At 34.9% G+C, this 12,290-nt stretch overlaps 1 non-coding gene across 1 annotated transcript; it reads right to left on the reverse strand.

Moving 5' to 3' along the window:
* Window positions 1-10,792: 10,792 nt before the first annotated feature.
* On the reverse strand, window positions 10,793-10,899 carry LOC141510344 (U6 spliceosomal RNA). The gene has a single exon (XR_012474842.1). It is a non-coding gene; the product is annotated as a U6 spliceosomal RNA (small nuclear RNA).
* Window positions 10,900-12,290: the final 1,391 nt, after the last annotated feature.

The raw sequence follows: 12,290 nt of genomic DNA on the forward strand, positions 1-12,290 counted from the left end.
TTCAGGAAGTGATAATTGGATTCTTTCTCTATATATTTTGCTTTCTGACTAATAGATTGGGGCAGTTTTCATGTATGATTTCTAGAGTTCCTGGGATTTCTGAAAATCATGATTTCAAAGAGTCTATTAATTTGTCATGCTTTGCAGGTCATTTGTTTTTTTTTTTTAACAGATATTTTATATTTTCTTCTAATTTTTTCAGCCTTTATTTGGCTCTAATATTTCTTGCTGTCTCATAGAAACATTGATTTCTCTTTAGTCTATTCAGATGTTTACAGATTCTATTTTTTTTGGAAAAGCTTACTACTTTTGCAAGTAGCTTGCCAAACTGCTTTTTTTTCCATTTCTTTCCTCTAGAAATTTTACTTCATTTTTGAATCTCTTACTCTATTTCTTCTGGGTGTTCATATAGTCCTTGTGGAAAATCTAGTTTTTCCAATGAGTTTCTGCTTGCAGCTATTATGGAGTTAGGTATACAATAATTTTTGGTACTAGTTGGTGTTGTATTCAATTTTTTCATCTCTCTAACTTTAGTTCCTGAAAAGGGGCTTTGGGTCAGAGCCAGGTTCTGTTCCCTGCCTTGTTTTCAGGTGGGGTGGTTAGCCCTGTTTGATTCTATTCTGTTTCCTGATTACTTAGAGTGAGCTTGACTACTGGCCACCTCTGTCACCACCCCCTGGTTTCCTGGCTCTTCTGACTTCAGAGCCTCTGGACCTGGTCTGTCCAGAACTGAGCAATGTGGCACTGAGCTGGTTGGCTCCATGTCAAAGCCCCTATTCTGGGACTTTCCAACACACCTGGGACTTTCTTGGGGGAGCTTTCTGTTCTTCTGTTTTTTGTATACAGAATCTTGCTGGCCTTATATCCTATCTCACACTGGGACTTGTTTTACTTGAGAAATCCATTTTTCCTATTATTGAGGACTTCTGGTTGACTTTTTTAATGTAATACTGTGGTGGAAGATATCATTCACTATAATTTCTCATTGGATTATTCCTTGGTCATTATTCAGTTTGATGGATACATTAGTTTTTACTGGAGAAGATAGAAAGGAACTGGGTGGTTTGTCCTACTGTTTCATTTTCCACCCAGTTCTACTCCATTTGTACTTCTCTATCATGCCCCTTCTCATTTCTTCCTTCCCTCCCCATCCCTTTTGTTTATTGTCTTTCCCATTTAGACTGTAAACTCCTTGAGGACAGAGACAACCTTACTTTTTTTGTATTTGTCTTAGATATTTAAAAAATGTTAGACTGACAAGCAGTCATCTAGGCAGGCATTCCTTTATAATGTTTTATAGATGAACTTGTATTCTAAATTGATGTTTTCCTTTGAATTTTTGTCATTAAATTTTCCCTGGGATGACTTTGCTTAGTTAATCTTGCCCAGCTTTCTTTAAATTGGTTTTTCTTTCACTGTTTCTTACTGCTTTATGAGATGATATGACTTATTGTCATACATCATATTTCTTTATAATATTTTGTAAATGAGTTCATCACCTCTATTCTTGGCAAATAAATCAGATATTTGATTTTTTTCAAAGATATTTTCTGGTATATTGGGCAATCTGTACCCAAAGACTTATAAGAACTACAACAATTATATTTTGACAAAAAATTATCATGTTGTCAATATAATTTCTGACATCCCTCATTTCCCTTGGGTTCACCTTACTTGCTTAAATAGTTCAAGACTGAATTTTTTAAGTTGTATGTCATATCTTTTTCTCATTATTTTTCTTCTTTTTAACATTTTAAAAAACAATTCTGATCTTTGTCCTAATAAGTCAATGGTCTGATTGTATAGGGGCAGCTAATACAGGAGAAAAAATGAAACAAATACCCTTCCTTAGAAATAACAAATATTTTAGGGAGTATGGTGGATAGATACTGAATTTGAAATCAGGAAAGCTTGAATTTGAAACTTGTCTCAGTCACTTCTAATTGTATAACACTGGACAAGACAATTTATCTCAATTTCTTTATCTGAAAAATGGGGATAATAATACCTACCTTATGGGAGTGTTGTGAAGATCAAAAAATTATATGTAAAGTATTTTTAAACCCTATTAACAGTTATATTAGATTAGTTTTATTATTAATATTTTCCTTCTATTAGAACATATATCATTTCATTTTTTGAGATATTATTTGGAATTTTCCATGGCTATCATTTACCTATTCTTATCTTTAAGTAAATGTTCATGCAAAGAAGGTTTGAAGCTTCTGATTGTCTACAAGTTTTTAAGCCTTTCTGATTCCTTTTTTTATTTTAGTTTTTGAAATAGAAACAAATCCCAGAGTAACCCAGTTATTGTTATCATATACAAGAAGGTTCAAAATAACATGGAAAAATGGGGTGAATAGGGGTGGCTAGGTGGCGAAGTGGATAGAGCACTGGCTCTGGAGTCAGGAGGACCTGAGTTCAAATGCCACCTGAGACACTTGATAATTACCTAACTGTGTGGCCTTGGGCAAGCCACTTAATCCTGTTTCCTTTGTAAAAAAGATGTGGTGAACTATTTGCAACCCAGTGAATAAAACTACAAAAAATAGTATATTGTCTTCTGAGTATCTTTTGACTTTACCAGTCATGCACATTTTTTTGAAAACTTAAAAAGCTTTTTTTATGATATATTAACATAAATAAAAAAGTTGTACAAAACCAAATGACACCATTTGACAGTGTTTCCTTTTCATGTAAAATAAATTAAGAGCAGTTTAAAAAAATCTGTAATCCATGTTGCAGTATTAGTTTCCCCCAAACACTAGAAAACACACACAGTCATGAGATGTAAACAAGAAAATGATTTAGGCATCTGAATACAACTTTATCCCTAAGTCCCCTAAATCACTATGGGCTTCCTTGGAGGTGTGGTAGAGGGGGAAGAGGAAGGCATATTTCTATCACTAATTGGTTTTGATTTAATTTTGGGGTTGGGCTTCTATTCTGTTTCAACAAAGACCTTGAGCTTTTCCATGGCAATAACATATTAATTTTTGTTCTCTGTGTTCTAAACACAAGCAGCTTTGGTTTGTTTCTAAAACAATTGAAACCACACACACACACACATCAAATCAATCTTTGGCAAAGTTATAAGAACAGTTCTTTCTCTTATTCCTCCCTATCCTATCTTTCTAAACAAATTTTCTTTTACAAAAGGTTTAGTTTACAGCCGTTCATATCTTTCAGAATCTGAATGTAACAAAAAATATAACACTCATTTTTAGAACAATATTTATATCTCTCTCTCTCTCTCTCTCTCTCTCTCTATCTATCTATCTATCTATCTGTATGTCTGGTCTGTCTGTCTATCATCTATTACCTGCATTCATATATGTATATATGCATGCCTATATTAGCATGCATCTTCATACACATGCATACACATACAGGAACACACAACACATATGTATGTAATATACACTAAACCTCTAAGGAAGATGACAACACTAGCCACAGGATAAAAATATCCATTCTATATACAAATACTGCAATATAACTTGCTAGGAAATTCTTAGAAGTAAAATGTAGGACAAACCTTAAATCAGATGCTTGCCTGACACATAGCTATACACATGGACACACAAACACACACACACACACACACACACACACACACACAAAGAAACATAGCAGTGAATTTTGGTGGGAAAAAATATAAATTTCTTAATACTAGTTTTGCTCCTGGTAAACATGTGTTAACAGCTCTGAATATCTGTTCAACAGAGATGTAATAAAATGCACAATTCTTCAAAGAAGCGCCTCTTTCAAATGTGTGAACAAACACATCCTTTTCGTATATGAATCACAAGGAGAAAAACAAAACCACATAAAGTTGAAATTTCAAGCAAAAGGAGAAAAAAATACAAAATTCTTTAGAAATAAGGTGTTTCCTGATTGAAATTTGAACTTGGAATAGCTAGTTAACAGAAAGGCATAACATCATAATTTGGAAAAAGAAAGTCTTAGTGATGTGCATGAGCACCTTCTCAAATCAGACAAGACATCCAGGAACAAACGCACTTGCTTATAATAGCTCATTCGCCAAAAATCCTAATTAGAACCCCTATTTGTTTTACTTAATCTGAAAGGCAAGAAAGTGGTGAGAACAAGGTGAGAAACTTGGAAGCTTCGACTTTATGTCTGGGGTGGAGGTGGGGGAAGGAGAATGCAGGCTCTGCTACCAATAGCTTATTTGGTAAAGAAGAGAGCAGAGCCATCTGGCAGAATCCCATTACATGCAGGGTATTTGGAGGACTGTTGGGGAGAATGTGCTAGAGATAGAGATAGAGAACTACTAGGAACTATAAACTAATTTGAGGTTATCTTTACTACTCTCCCAGATCCACTCTTCCCCTCCCTCTGCTTTGCAGGACCATGCAAGTTGGCTCTCTTTTAACTCCTTATGGTAGTAGAAAGTGCATACCTTCTTATATAATACCCCGATGAACTGGGTTATTCCCAAAGGCACATTAAGTTTGTATTCCTTTTTTCCCTTTTTAATTAGTTTGTATTCCAATACATTAGTGACCAACTTTTTATAAAGTATTTGTCATAAGGGATGAGCATCTAGAAAAAATTCTTGGCTGAGGGTAATGCTTCTCCAGACAAATCACTGTTTCGATTAAGCACCCAGTCCCTCTATTCCTTGACCAAATACTTCTAATTAACAGCATTTTGTGGGAACGTTCTCTTCTTTTATCACAACCCAGCCTTGTTGTTTCCTTGACTTTGTTTTAGAGAAAATCTCCTCTGCATCATCCAGTGCAAGATTTATATCATCAAAACCAATTATACAACCTTCTATTCATATAATTACTTGTTCATATCACCATCTGAATTTTGGAGATTTCTGTGGAGATATCTGAAGATGGGATTTCCTTCTGGTGTTAGTCACAGTATGATATTGTGGTAGCATGCACTGATACTGTTGGGAATGACACACCTTGGGGAAATCACCAGCAGAACTGGAAATGCCTTGCAGCATGCTGAGAACCAATTAATTTTTTAAAAATTTCTTTTATTGTGTCAATTAACAATTACGCCCTCTCCCCCACATTAGAAAAATAAGAAAAACAAAACTTGTAACACATATGCATAGTCAAGCAAAACAAATTATCACATTGGCCATATCAAAAAAATGCATGTCTCAGATTGCACCCTTGGATCCATCATCTCTGTTAGGAGGTGGATGGCATGCTTTACCATTGGATATCTGGAATTGTGGTTGGTAACTGAATTGATAAAAGTTAAGTCTTTATTTTAACTGAAGCATAATAGAATTTGCTCAGTCCCTTATTTTAACTTTGTGGGAATCTTTATGTTTCAAGTATGTTTTGTGTAAATACAATATTGTGGTATTCTGCTTTTCAATCAATTTTGCAATCATTTTCCATTTTATGAATGAATTAATCTCATTCACATTCACAGTTGTGATTGATAATTTGTGACTGGTAAGTTCCCCTCTATCCTATTTCTCATTCATTTCCTTCTCTTTGTTTTCCATCCTTTCTTTATAAAGAAAAAGAGAGTGATGAGAGACAAGGTATGTATAGAGTTCTAGATTTGGTACAATCTGCCTCTGCTCCTCTGCCCTTTTCTTATTTATCCTTTCTCTTAGTCCTCCCTTCCCCTGCCCTCCCCCCCACTATTTGTTTCCATATGTGTGAAATGCATTTTTTTTGCAAGGCAAAAGTTAAGTGGCTTGCCCAAGGCCACACAGCTAGGTAATTATTAAGTGTCTGAGGTCCCATTTGAACTCAGGTCCTCCTGACTCCAGGGCCGGTTCTCTATCCACTGCACCACCTAGCCACCCCTGTGAAATGCTTTTCTGCATGCAACTTTGTGTGTGTGTGTGTGTGTGTGTGTGTGTGTGTGTGTGTGTTCTCTCTACTTGGTTTCAAGTCTACTCTCTCCAATTGTTTCTTGTGTATATAGTTTTCTTGTACACTCTGATTACATGTGATAATTTTCTCCAATTTCCCTTTTCTTTTTTTTCTCTCTCTCCCCTTCCCCATATATTCCTTTTCCCCTACCTTTCCAATTTTCTTTCAAAACATGATAAAACTGTTCTAGACACTTTATATTAAGTTCCCTTTATAACCTCTAATGATGATTGAGTTCACTGGAGACAGATGTATCATCTCTTTGAATTACAAAACAAACAATTCATTCTTGTTTAGTTCTTTATGGTAATTGTTTGCTTTTGCTTTTTTTTTTTAATGTTGTTCTTCCCTCCCATGTTGCTATTTCAACATTTCTATGCAGCTCTGTTCATTAGGAATGTTTTAGAAAGTTCTCTGCTTCCTTAAAGGTTCACCCCTTCCCATTGTGAGATTATATTCAGGTTTTTTTGGATGTTATTTTTAGTTGTAAGCCTAAACTTGAAAACCTAACTGTGGTTTCTCAGTATTTGAATTCTTTCTGGTTGCTTGAGGTGTTTTTCTTTTTTAACCTTGAAACTAAAGATTTTGATTTCAATGTTCCTTGGAGTTTTTATTTGGTGGTTTCTTTTGAGGGATGATCACTGAATTCTTTCTATTTTTAACCTTACTCTGTCCTCTGATTCTAAGAGTTCTGAGCAGTTCTTGAAATAGGATGTTTAGGTTCTTTTTTGGGTTATGACTTTCAGATTGTCCAATGATTGTAAATCATCCTGTTGGCCTATTTTTCATGTTCATTTTTTTTTCTGTATGAGAGACCTTACATTTTCTTCTATTTTTCAAGTTCTTAAACTTTTTTTAGTATTCCATATCATCTTTTGGGGTGATAACTTCTTTAATCCATTCTTATTTTCATGGAATTTGTTGCTTGGGCACGTTTTGTATCTTTTCAGCCAAGCTGCTAATTCTATTTCAGATTTTTTCTTCCATAGATCTTATTTCCTTTCCAGTTTTTTTGATGAAGAGGAATTCTTTCCATGTGGAATTCTTTCCATGAGTTCAGACACCCACCTATGAGCAAAAAAAATAACTGCCTGTGTCCACATGTATGTGTGAGTGTGTGTGTGTGTGTGTGTGTGTGTGTGTGTGTGTGTGTGTGCGGTTCCCTGGAGGGATTTGTTTGTTTTTCATTTATCAAAGCATTTTAAGTTTAAAAAAAATATTGCTTCATTTCTTTCAGGAATCCTAATTGAATTTGTGCTCAAATTATATTTTTCTTTGAGGATTTACTTGTAGATGTTTTGGAGTTATTTTCTTCATCTGGGTTTATGTCTTGATTGTCCCTGTCAGCTTATTGACACTTTATTTTGAGATTCTTTTTATGTTCACTCATTCTTCCAGACTACTTCCTGACTTTGGACTTTATTTTAGGGTTGGTTTCTGTGCATTTATGCAGCTAATGTTTGTATTGATCTTGTGTTTTCTTGGGTTCTATTACTAATTTTTGAGGAGTATTTAGTGTTTTTATTATTCTAGGATCTTAGGAATAGATCAGGTTGGGGATCTGCAAATTCCTGGTTCTCCCAAAGCAGTCTGATTTAGGGCAGTCTGTTGCTCTCATTGAACCCTGAAAATTTATGAATCATATCCAGAAAACTCTGTGGTTTTAGAGTGATACTCACTTTTGATCTGGGCTTGCAATCCTGGTCATTCCTCTGAAGGTTGGATTCACAACTAGAAACAAATCCTGCTCTACTCTGGGATTCAGAACCACACAGCTGCTTGCTTCTGAATATGTTTCCAGCTCAACAGATATCATAGAACCACTTCTCACCCTGGTCCCCTCACTTTCTGAATCTCTGAGTTAGAGTTGTGCAGTGCCAGTTGGCATTTGTTCCAGGATTCTGTAGATAGTCAGACTTTTTGTGTGAATCTAGGATCTCTCCTAGTTGTGGTGCAGAACATCAACCCTCTTTCCATGAACCATTTGCTGGTTAGAACCATCCCTAGGGTCTTTATTTCCCCTATGTTGACCTGGAATGGAAAAATAATTCATTGTGACTTTTTCTTGAATATCCCAGTTAGGACAAGGTTTGATATATTTTCTAGATTTTATGGAGGCATTGTGAGGGAGAGTTTAGCTGGACTTCTGCTGTACCCCCATCTTGGATCATCCCTCTCACTCCTTGTTACTTAACCAGGCTTTGCATTATACTTCTTTTTGTTCTTAACTTTTCCCACATCTGTATCAAAGTTACATAGAATTAGAGTTAATATGTAAAACATAAACTTCATTTGAAAGAAAGTAACAGATGGAAAATGATATCCACATCCTGGGAAAACTATGGAGTCTAAATACAGACCAAAGAATAATATTTTAATTTTTTAAAAACTTGTTTTATGTTTTTTTCCTTTCTTGTAGTTTTCCCCCCCTTTTAATTCTGATTCTTTCACAACATTACTAATATTGACATATGTTAAACATGATTGTACACATATAACTTATATCAGATTACTTGTAATCTGAGCTCAAAAGGTTATAAAAAGATGAATGTTGAAAACTATCTTTGTATGTAATTGGAAAAAATAAAAGATAACATTCCAAAAAAACAACAGAAGAGATGTTTAGAGTCTGGAACAAAAAAGAAAGCACACAAATAAGCAGAAACTGTTTTAAATTATGGGACATATTAGTTTAAAAGAAGAAAAAAATAAAAGATAAATAATCTTGATGAGTGAGTTGGTGAGACTTGAATGAGTTTCATTGATGTGAGACCAGAGGATTAAAGCACATGTGGTAGGAGACACGCACCAACAAATATTGGGAAATGGCAAAGCAGTACAGCTGCTGGCAACTGTCTGGGTTTTTTTTTTTTTAATAAGTTTGTAACTCTTTAGATGGTATCACAGAAAGAAATGAACTAAGTCAGAATTGTACTTTCTGCAATCTCAGGATAGCCTCAGGCTTTAAGAGCTCTATCTTCAGTGTTAACCCAGTATGCAAAGAGGCAAATCCACATTTATCTCTTAGGGGACTCAGAAGGGTTTATAGCAGGAGTAAAGGAATTCCAAATTACTTTGAATGAACTGACTTACTGCATTACTGGTTTGGTTTGATTCAGCCTTTCTTTCCAATCTCATTCCTCTTTGGGTTTTCTTGTTAACTGTTTAAAACACCTTGACCCTCCTCATTCTTCCTGAAGTTCACTTTATACTACACCATTATCAATGGAGACCAGATAAAACTGACATGACATACTTTCAGAAAATGAGTAATAAATATAAACTTGTTTATTGAGCAAACTGTGACTTTACCATCTAATGCTGATTAATCAGATGAAAGTAAATTCTAGTCTAACAACATTTCCCCCCCTAGCTCAACTACATATTCCCTCTCCCACTCACTTAAAAAATCATTAGGTTCTTGAAGGATATTCTCAGTTTAGTCAAGTTGCATGAGATTGTACTTAGAATTTACTTTTAGCTGTTAAAAGTTAGGCATCACCTATGTTTCCTGGGGCTTCTATTCTAAAAAAGAAAAATAAGATTGACAAATAGCAACAAGCTATCTAAATAAAAAACAATTGTTAAAAAATTAAACTTAATAGAATGTTCAATGTAATTCTTCCATTACTAGCTAGGGGCTAAGTGGATAGAGAACTAGACTTTCAGTCAGGAAGACCTGAGTTCAAACTCTGGAATATTTAAATTCTGCCTCATAATCTCTACCAAGTCATTTAACCTCTCTCTGTTCAGTTTTTCCTTTTATAAAATGAGGCTAATAATATCAATATCACAGAGTTGCTGTGAGGATTGAATGAGATAGCCTATGTAAAATCACTTTGCAAATGTTAAAACTATTTGTTATTATTATTATCATGATTTTCTTAGTATATTTAGAATATTTAATGCTCACCTGAAAATGGCCATTAGAAAAGATTCAATATTAGACAATTGCTATAATATCACTTTATAAGTCTACCATTCATTATTACTGTCATTAGTTGGTTCATTTAGCCTCTTTGACAATTGTGTCATCTATAAAATGGGGTAACTACTACTAATCTAATTCATCAGATATGAATTATTCATCATTGACGTATGGAGTTGTCACCACATCTCCACATAGACTATATACTAAAGTATGGTAGAAAGATAAAATTTTTGTTATATAGAATGATAGTGAAGGATAATCTATAGCATTGAAGTACAAATACTGGAAGGGATCCATGGGGAATACAGCATTTTAGGCATATGGAATGGTGTGAGCAAGGCATAGAGTTGAGAAAGCTGGAGGTCTCTTTGGAGACTATAGGGTACGTGAAAAAAGAAGCAGTGAGTACTAAGACTGAATACTTTGTCTGAGAATGTCAAATTAAGGAGTTTGCCTTTTTCTAGATAGATGACAAGAAGTTAGATTCAGTTAGAATATTTTTTTAAGCAAAGAAGTGATGGGGTAAAAATGATTCATTGCAAAGATTACTCCAGTAGCAGTATGTAAGACATTAGTATTCACAGAGTCTAAAAATGGGAAGACTGGGTTAGGAGAATATTATAGTTTAAATGAGCAGTAAGAAGGGAATGAACTCGGGAGGTGACAATAGGAATAGAAAGGAGGAAATTGAAGGAAGAGCTATCATTGTATGCTTCACAATATTGAATTTGGAAGTTGAGTGAGCATTAATGACTAGAAAAATGGTGGTATCATGAATAAAAATAGGCAAGTCAGGAAGACAGTTTTTTTTTGGGAAATATGATGATTTCAATTTTAGGGCATGTTGACTTTGAGGTAGCAATGGGCCAAGGAAATGTTTATGGACAGTTGTAGAGGTCAAAGTTGCAGAGAGATTTGGTAGTTGTACATTTAGATGATCAAAGAATTTAGGATATTAAGCTATCTAAGGGAAAGAATATAGATACGCTTCATGAATTTGCATGTCATCCTTGTGCAGGGGCCATGCTAATCTTCTCTGTATCGTTCCAATTTTAGTATATGTGCTGCTGAAGTGAGCACGAAAGAATATAGATAGATAGAAGAAAGTAACTGAGAAGAGAGCTTTGGGAACCATTAGAAAGATATAAAAAGCATTAGAGAACTTGGAAGAGAGCCGAGATAGTATAGGATCATACAAGTTAAAGGAAAAAAAGAATGTCAAGGATAGAGTATTCTCATATGCTACAGAGAAATGCTGTAGGGAAGTCAAAGAGGATGGTAACTAAGAAAAAGTCCTTGGGAGGTGTTCTTCCTGAGATTTATACTTAGGAAAATTGTGGAGTAAGAAATAAAACTGTAATAGGTTAAGAAAAGTAAGAAAATGTAGTTTAAGAGATATAGACCATTTGTTTGAACAGGTAGGCTATAAAAGCCCAGAGAGGAAATTAGTACTTGAAAGATTCTAGGAAAGATTTTTTTTACTTATGAAGACTTGTGCATATATGACGGCAGAGGGAAAACTGAAAGAGAAAAATGAAAAAGAGAAAGATGAAAAATGCTAAAGAGGAAGGGATATATATATGAAAAAAAGATCTCTCTGGAGTTAGGGTTAAATTTTGAGGTCAGGCTAAGGGTAGAACCTCTTACTAGATAACTCCGTGAGGGGGTGGCTAGGTGGCACAGTGGATAGAGCACTGGCCCTGGAGTGAGGAGTACCTGAGTTCAAATCTGATCTCAAACACTTAATAATTACCTAGCTGTGTGGCCTTGGGCAAGCCAGTTAACCCCATTTGCCTTGCAAAATCTAAAAAAAAAGTAAATTAAAAAAATAGACAACCCAGTGAAGTAAGAGTCAAGGTCATCTTCCAAGAGTTGGAAATCTGGAATATGTTTTAGGGAATTAATTACACAAATGAACCCAAATCTTCTTTTGTTTCCAATTTATGTCCCAAACCCCTGCCTCATCCTTGAACTGTAATTAGGATGGGGGTAATACATGCCCATATCTAGGGGCACACATATACAAACAAAACATATATACTCGCCATGTCTCTTAGTATTCCATGAACTACCATCATATCCTTGTATTATTGTACCTCCCCAGTCCATTATCATCATATTTCCTTTTGCCATGACAACTTTCTCCTGGGTCCTTCCTTCTCTTATGATCTTTCCTCCCCCATACCTCTTGCCTTCTATGCACCTACTTTTCTCATAGAGGTATGATTTTACAATATCATAGCTTTGGCAAACATCTAGTCTAGCCCTCTCATTTTATAGTTGTGGGAACTTAATCATAGTCACATAGGTAAAATTCCTAAGTCATTAGATTCATCTAGGTTCTTTGATTCCAGAACTAAGAATTTTTTCCCATCCTCCCCGCCCCACAATCAATTGCAATTCTAAGCCACTTCTAATCTTCAGTTTACAATTCTATCTTTTTCTTCAAACAATGTGGAATATAGGTCACT

This window comes from Macrotis lagotis, chromosome 1, assembly GCF_037893015.1.
Source record: "Macrotis lagotis isolate mMagLag1 chromosome 1, bilby.v1.9.chrom.fasta, whole genome shotgun sequence".
NCBI lineage: Eukaryota > Metazoa > Chordata > Mammalia > Peramelemorphia > Peramelidae > Macrotis > Macrotis lagotis.